Here is an 8,117-nt window from a genome sequence, read left to right as displayed (position 1 = left end):
GTACGGGAGGTACAGGCGAGGTATAGCAGAGTGTAAAGCGGTGTAATGAGGGTGCTTCCCGGCGGCGCATGTGCCACGGCGCCCACGTCATGCGCGTTTCTGCGCCTCGTGCCGTACACGTGTGCGGGCGTGCCCCCGCGGGATCCCGCGCCCGTGCTGCGCGGTGCGCTACACTGCGCGCTCGGCGCGCGCCGCCACACCCGCCCCTGCCACCCCCGCCCCCCCGCCCCCGCTCCAGCGCAAAGGCGTCCGCACGCCGCCCCGTTCTACGCAGCCAACTTGGCCACCGAGCTGTTCTTCGTGTTCGCGGCAGGCGGCGTGCGGCGCGCGCGACTGTATGACGACAGTGCGTTCGCGTGGCTTTAAAGAATCACATTTGAGTGGGAAATTGGTGGTGCGCGCCCTTCAGGGCCGTACACGCCACTGAGTGGCGTGTACGGTCCTGAAGGGCGGCAGTGGCGGCCACTGCCTCGCGCACGTGTCACGCGCGGACCCCGAAACTCCCGCTCGTCATGACAGCAATGCAAGACGGTTGCGCAGCGACTGTTGCTGCGGCCTGTCGCTCCCGCCTCTTGTCGCTCGCCGCATTGTCTGTGGCGCGGCATAACTCGAGCCCCCGCTTCCGTCCCCGTCTTCTCTAATCGTCTGCACACGCGCCTCCCGCTCTGCCGCTCTGCCGCTCTGCCGCCCTTCCACTCTACCGCCGCCTTGCCCTGCCGCTGCCTCTCGCCAGACCCTCCCCCTCCCGCCTTCCGCCTCCTCGCCCCGCGCCCGCCGAGACTCCCCCCCGCCGCCATGTACGCCGAGATCTTCGGCGGCCTGGTCGTGACGTGCGCCCTGGTGCGCTTTGCGCAGTACTACTTCTCGGACGCGTCGCCTGCGTCGGACGCGGCCAAGCCATCGGACGGCCCGGCCGCGAACACGCCCGACTTCCGCGCCTTCCAGAACAACTAACTGGTCGTATACCTGCTGGCCATCGCGGCCGACTGGCTGCAGGGGCCCTACGTCTACGCGCTGTACGCCGAGTACGGCTACGGGAAGAAGGAGATCGCCCAGCTCTTCATCGCCGGCTTTGGCTCGTCCGCCGTCTTCGGCACTTTTATGTCTCGATCTTAGAAAAACAAGGTGCTGACGCTTGACAAGACAGTGTCTAAGACTGCGAAACAAGTGGGGTCAGCACTGAGCGGGGACCCAGTTGCGGAGTATGGGACAGTTGGACGTTCTACGCACTGGCGGACCGGATAAAATAATCGACGCGGGATTGCGGGAAACTGAGCTGGAGTTGCATGGAAAAGCAATACGCTGCATGTGCTGTGGCACAAATAGGGAAAACGCAGGGATCTGGTGCGAACGTGATGCGGTTTACGAGCCACTACCGGGACGAGCAAGTGAACCAATTTGTGATCCCCCCGGTGGGCCTCACAAACGACGAGGTGGCTGTCAAGAGTAAGACACAAACGGCTAGTGTGGACTTGGAGGAATTGTACGAAGAGGGGATTCTACAAGGTTACACACGCGCGGTCGCGTAAGCGACGGCAGTTTTGTGCGGTTTGCAGGTAGTGAAGAAAAAGTACGCAAACGGGAAAAGGGGATGAAGCTACGACGCGGCAGGGATGTGATCTGGAAAGCGACGGCCAAGAAGCGAACGAAGCTGTGGAAGGGACGGGCGACTACATGGAGAATGCGACCCGCAAGCGAAAGCTATGGAGCAATACGGCCGACGCGAAGGAAGTGAATGAGCAATGCGTGTGGGGACGAGTCGTGCGGAGAAAGCGGTTGGCCAAGGAGATGGAGGACAAGGAGATTGAAGAGCAGGAAAAGGAAAAAGAGAAGGAAAAGGATAATGCGAGTGAGGCCAAGACATCGGGAACGGGGATCGCAGAGAATAGTGGTGGAGAGAAGGAAGCAGCGGAGCTAGCAGAAAAGGATCAGATGAGTGCCTCGTAGTTGTGGTTGTGAGAGGGGAATGGTGCCCTGTAGAATGAAATGATTTCTGTTTTTACTGGAATAAGGGAGGCAGCTGCGCTGACTGGCTCGTCGGTCGCCACCTCAACGTGAGTGCGGGCGCAGCAGCTTGGGGGGCAGGAATGAAAGGGGGTGACTAATACCTAGGACGCGCTATCTACGTCCCCAGTGAGAATGGTATGAGATACAGCCACGCGTAGTGTGCGAGCCATATAAATACCTCTCGAAATGCCCGCCTTATCGCGGATGACGATGAAGCAAGACTGTTGGCTGTAGCTGAGCTGGCAGAACGGTAGAGTTGTCAAAATGGCCGGGCTGGTACGTTCTCAGGCGTGAGTTCGAGCCCGGTCCCGGAATGTCGCGGTCAAGGGGGTAAGTGTATGGTGTGCATGCCGGAGGAGAATTGGCAATTTTTCTTCCACTATACTGCCAGGGGATTTTAACCCCTGGTGCATTTTTGCCCTCCACTGTAAGCCGTTTTTTTAAACAAAAATTAGCATGCAGTGCAGCGCACTACCCTTCGCCTTATCTCAGCCATCTGAAACCATCTTCACGAAACGCAAAGCACAATTCCAAGAGAGAGAGGCATGTGTCGCAGACGGGTGGGGAAAAAGAGAGGCATATCAGCGTCCTCTTCGGCCTTCTGGGCCTCCTCCTTTCCATCCACCTCCTTCTCTCTAACCTCTCCCTCACGCTCCTCGACTTCATCAACCCCCCTCTCCACCGCCACCTCCCATCCTCCTTCCAACTTCCCGCCCCAGCGTCCGCGGCGCCGTACGCCACTGCCGGGCAGATCTTGTTCCTGGCCGTGCCCATGTCCCCGCAGCACGCCGCCCGCACCTTTGTTGCGTCGGACGCCGTGTCGTGCCTGGTGCGCTGTAGTGGCAACATCTCCAAAAGTGGCTCAGTGCCACTACAACCACTTTTGGAGATGTTGCAACTACATGCGGGCCGCCTTTGCGCGCGACCGCGCCGCGGTGCACGCCCTCTGTGCCGCCCTCGTGCGCGACCCGCTCGTCGCCTACGTCCCCGCCCCGCCCGACTTCGTCGACAACTCGCACCACGTCTACCCCTTCCACGTCCACTCGGCGCGCGAGGTCTTCTAGCGCATCGGCGTCCTGCACGCCCCGTGAAGTACTCCCCGTTCACCCCCCCGCCATCCGCCCAGGCCCCCCCGCCGCACCACCACCGCATAATCACTTCGAAGTATACTCGCTAACGTTTACATTCCGTTTTGTCTCTAACTGTACGGCTCCACGGCTCTTTTTCATTGCTCAATCACTCTGTATGTTTGAGGAACATTTCATTCACTTAATGCGCTCACTCTTCGCCAGTGCAGGTTCCGAACTCATCGCTTGAATACAACTCAACGCTTTTGCGCTTTCGCGACCCCTTTGATCTGGCCGTCCGCTTCCTCTTCGAAATGTGTTCCATCTCTCGAGGCTTTGGATCTTTATTTTGGGATTTGACGTTGTTGTGAATGAAATAGTGACCTGTGGAATAACTTTCTTCACCAAAGTCGTACGGGTTCGTTTGGATTACAATCAGGAAGTTTTACGCATCAAGAACACAGTCACTAAGTTTTGTGCTTGGTATCTAACTATCATATGGATTTCACATGCGACATGCGAGCAATCCATAGAGACTGAGATGCTCTACCAACTACGAACTTTCTTCGTCCGAGAAACTCTCATTGTCGATCTCATTGTCGATCTCGTCGCCTGAATACATGTCAGCACGCTTACGTTTTCCCCTAGTGACACGTTTGTTGTTGCCCCTTTTCTGCACTCCGCTTCCCTTCGCTTTTGTCGGCTCGGGAGCTGCATCGCGGCTTTCCAGCCAGGCTTGGAAATCGGCAAGCATTTTGCCATTGCTCGCAGAGACGCTTGATGCGCGACCGCTGTTATGTTCCGGAGCTCTCTCCGCCAGGTTTTCAACGGCTCCTGCGACCATAACATCATCATGTGCATCTAATGCGTCTTTGGGACGAGCAAGCAACTCATCGCGTTGGTTCCCCTCATTCCCTTGGACTTGTTTGGATCCACGCCGACTCGGTCGCTGACCTCTAGTCTTTGTTTCCTCCTTATCCTTTCTTCGCCCGCGCGCCAGCGGGCTAACTCTCACCCTAGATGCCTTCTTTCCGGATTGACGCGGAATGGAAAGTCTCTGCGAAAAGTTGATTTTCTTTCTAGCTCTTGGAGGCGCCCCACTGTCGTTTAGCAGCGGAGCTTTCAGGGAAGATGATCCGATCGGTCGCGAGTTGACGACACCCGTACTGCTCCCGCGGGACGGTGGAGTACTATTGTTCTTCGATGGCCGTGTCCGGGCGCTTGTAACCTCGTCAATATTCTGCTCGTGGGTATTTCTAGAATCGCTTCCATTCTCGATAAGACTATTGCTGTATGAGCCGTCCGCAATCATTGTCCGAATGCCTTGAAAGCGAACAGATCCAGAGTGCCTCTCTGTCGCAGTGATGGCACTGCTCATCACAGCCGCGGAAACGGGTGGAATAGGTTCCACATCGGGTGAGATGTCTGGCACTACCACGCCTGACGGCACATCTTCAATGCTGTATCGAGGTAAGCTGATTTTTATCTCTTGTTCCGATGCGTTTAGAGCGACTTCCCCACTTCCAGATGTGCCCACAGCTTGAAGGTTTCTTTTTCTCTCTCGTTCTTCGGCTGCCCTCTGTACCTTGCGTTTCGAATATAGCTTTGCAGCCACCATCTTGCGAGTTGGAAATATCCGCACTCCCTGTGTCAACGGATCAAAATTCTCATCTAGGGCAGTCATCAAAACCAACAGCTCTATATGCTCTGGCTTTTCTCTTCTGAGCATGTCATATGTCTTCATTCCGTACAGTGAACCTATGACGGATGGCGCGAGATCCCCAACAATGCGCATGAGAGTTTCCGCCCTGCTCTTATCTTCCACGTCGGTTCCATACCACCTGTATTGCATATTAGGGTCGTTCGCATGCTTCTGATTGTGATCGCGAACAAAGTTTCCGACTTCCCGAAGTACGTTGAAATATGAGTTCGTGTCTTTCCCTTTGGCTGACGACGGGTTTCGTTTATCCTTTTTTGTGTTTGTTCGTTTCGCGATCTGTTCTGGAATGGGTGGGGGTCGCGCTACATTGAGATCATTAGGAAAAAGTCCGGTGGGAGTCAGCTTTGGACGGAGCTCTCCTAGTTTTCGCCGTACGGTTTCAAGTGGCATGGGCAGTAATTCCTGATTTGGTTCCATCATGGAATACGTGGATGTAAGGATGCTTCACAGGCGGAAGAGGGGTTCGAAGTGGCGTGAAGAGGGGGCGGAGATATCGCGGATGGACGGTGGAGTAGAAAATGTAGAGTTATGCAGTGTGGATGAGGAAACAAGGTTGGATGTGAAAGAGAAGTGAAACGTGGACTTGTGGTCAGCTTTTCAGTAATCCAATCCGGTGTGTTCATGCAGCAACCGCGCTCTCAGATCCGAAGCGAAAGGATGTGCGATGTGAGAAGCACGGGTGCTCTCTCTCTATCTTTCGATTCATCGTTCCTTTCGATTCGTGTACATCTTGGACTGACCAAAGCCCTCCTCGGCTCGTTCTCACATCGTACCACGCAGGATGAAGCCACGTTGCGCATCTCTAGGTTTCTTCTGAGTTCAGAGATGTGGCACCGGCAACTGTACGTTTTCACTACCATGATCTAAGTCTCCGCAACTATCAAAGACGTTTATCTATCTAACCCCCTTCCCGATCTACAAAATGAATCTTTCGGAACACAAGTTCATCTGTCTATCAGCATATCGCTGCAAATGCAGCCATGTCGGAAAGCCGGTTGCACGAAGCACAATGAGAAGACACAGACGAATTGCAAATGCGCAAAGGAGGCAGGATGGTTTAACAGAGTTAGGGAACGGTCCAATATATTCTGCCGAACGCGAAGAGGAACAATTTCGAGCCCTGCTTTCTTCTGGTGAGACCCAGGCATCCTCCACACAAGGACATAGGTCAAATGGAGTTTCAGAAACCCATAACTACGCTTCCCAAAACCTGGTTCAGCTCGAAGTCGACATTGCGGGTGAAGGTGGGCATGGAAGTGCGCCATACGGCTTTGCGAGCGACGATGTCAGTGCACATTCAATGCCGGGAACCGAAGATGAAGCGGACGTTGTTCAGAGCGTCAGTGTAGTGGATGTGACCGAGTTAGATGGTGTCATTCCAGATACTCCGTACGGGGATGGAGCGGAACTTGAGGAGCTGAATGGCAGCGCAGGTGTATTTATCGGCTCAATTGGTAATGAGATAATAGACTCTCGTACAAGCAATGGGAGTAGTCTTATCGAGCAAGTTGGAAAGGAAAACAGTTGTGACATACCCGTACAGTATGGTCCCGCATTGATTGACTCTCAATCACATCATGATGATATTGAGCCTGCCTATCAGCCACAGGATGCATACACTTATGAACCAGGTATTGTTACCTTACCAAATCGTGATGTAGTTCCAGTCGGTGATTTGCTTGTTCAAAGCAGCGGAACAATCCACAGTTCTGAAGCTTCGGAATTCCCCGAAGGTGAACATGCAGCATCCGATTCAAAGCAATTGGAAAGGGGAGGTACACAAGCCAGCGCCGCGGATCGATTCGACGATTGGGTCACGCGAAATCGTGCGTGGATCAAGATCTTCCTCGACCACGGCCTGACACTTGGAGCACAAGACTCAATTCTTACGGAACTGAAAGCCCCCGTCATGGCACGCCAGCTGCGGCGAAACTTTGAGAAGTATACAAACTTCTCAACAATCAATTACCTTGCCTGTAGACGTCACATGCTCCTTAAATCTTTCGCGGGGGCTCTTCGGAATCCAGAGCTGCGTTGTGTGTCATGCGTCGAACAGGGCACTGCTCAAGATATTGTTATTTTTGAGTACCTCCCGCTCCTCGAAAGGATTGAAGCGTGGGCGGCCGATGAAAAGGCCTGCAAACAAGTGTTCTCATATCACCAAGAGAAGTTAGTCCGGCGAGTAGCAGCGGAGGGTGGTCAATCTCGTGAACGATACTATGAAGATTTTTTTGATGGCAACTTATATCACCGGATTGTAGAGGAATGCGGTGGGTATGATGCTGTGAAGTACGACGTGTTCATCGCACCAAGTACGGATGGGTTCCAAACGTTTGAGAACCACAGATATGACTGCTGGCCCATTGCCGCCCTGAACTATAATCTGGATCCGAGCATGCGCTACCTCATCAAGAACATCATTCCGCTCGGCTTCGTGAAAGGTCCAAAGGAGCCTGAATTCATAGACACATGGTTTACACCTTTGGATCAGGAAATACGGAAAATCAACAAATGTGGCGGCACGAGCATCTACTTCCATGATGGTGTTGAGCGAAAGGTTCGCGTTCATGTCATCCATCAAACCGGTGACAAGCTTGCTGTCAACAAGCAAGCCGGATTAGTCGGACACAATGGAAGATGCCCCTGCAGATTTTGTGTCTTGGCCGGCGTGTGGAGTCCTTTCCACAACCACATGTACTACCCTACCCAATGCACAGTTCTCGTTCCTCCAGAAGACGACCCTACTGGTTTCAGAATTCCTAAGGAAGGCTCAAGAGCACCTACGGAGTTCAAGATATTGTGGGATCCCCGAAGACCCACTTATCGCGCGGCGGAGGGCACCGCGCTGACACTTTCTCAGCTGGAAGACCCATACATCTCCAATGCCGAACGGGAACGAATCCGAAAACGAACAGGGATAAAGTGGAGAACTGTACCGCTTTCCATACATTCTGTATATCCTTACACCTCTTTCCCTCTTGACATAATGCACACCTGGATGAACATCTGCAAAGACATGATGGACATTTTCAAGGGTAAATGCATTCATCTGAAAGAAGCCTATCGTAGCGATGATCGATTTATCCTCAGCCCTTCACAGTGGCGGCAAGTAGATGAGGAGATGAATGCGATCCGGAAAGGTACTGCCCAGTCTGCTTTCCCTGATATACCCCGTAATACCGCGCACTACTCAAATTGGAAGGCCTCGGAGTGCATCGAGTTCTTATCGAACTTTGCCATAATAGTTTTTGATGGCATTCTGCCACAGCCGTATCTCCGGAATCTGTACCTTCTTTCTCAACTGGTCGAATTGTCTCGCAGAC

The sequence above is a fragment of the Chondrus crispus genome, genomic scaffold, assembly GCF_000350225.1.
Source record: "Chondrus crispus Stackhouse genomic scaffold, scaffold_22, whole genome shotgun sequence".
Classification (NCBI taxonomy): Eukaryota; Rhodophyta; class Florideophyceae; order Gigartinales; family Gigartinaceae; genus Chondrus; species Chondrus crispus.
The sequence above is the reverse complement of the archived record's forward strand: the minus strand, read 5'-3'. Positions refer to the sequence as shown.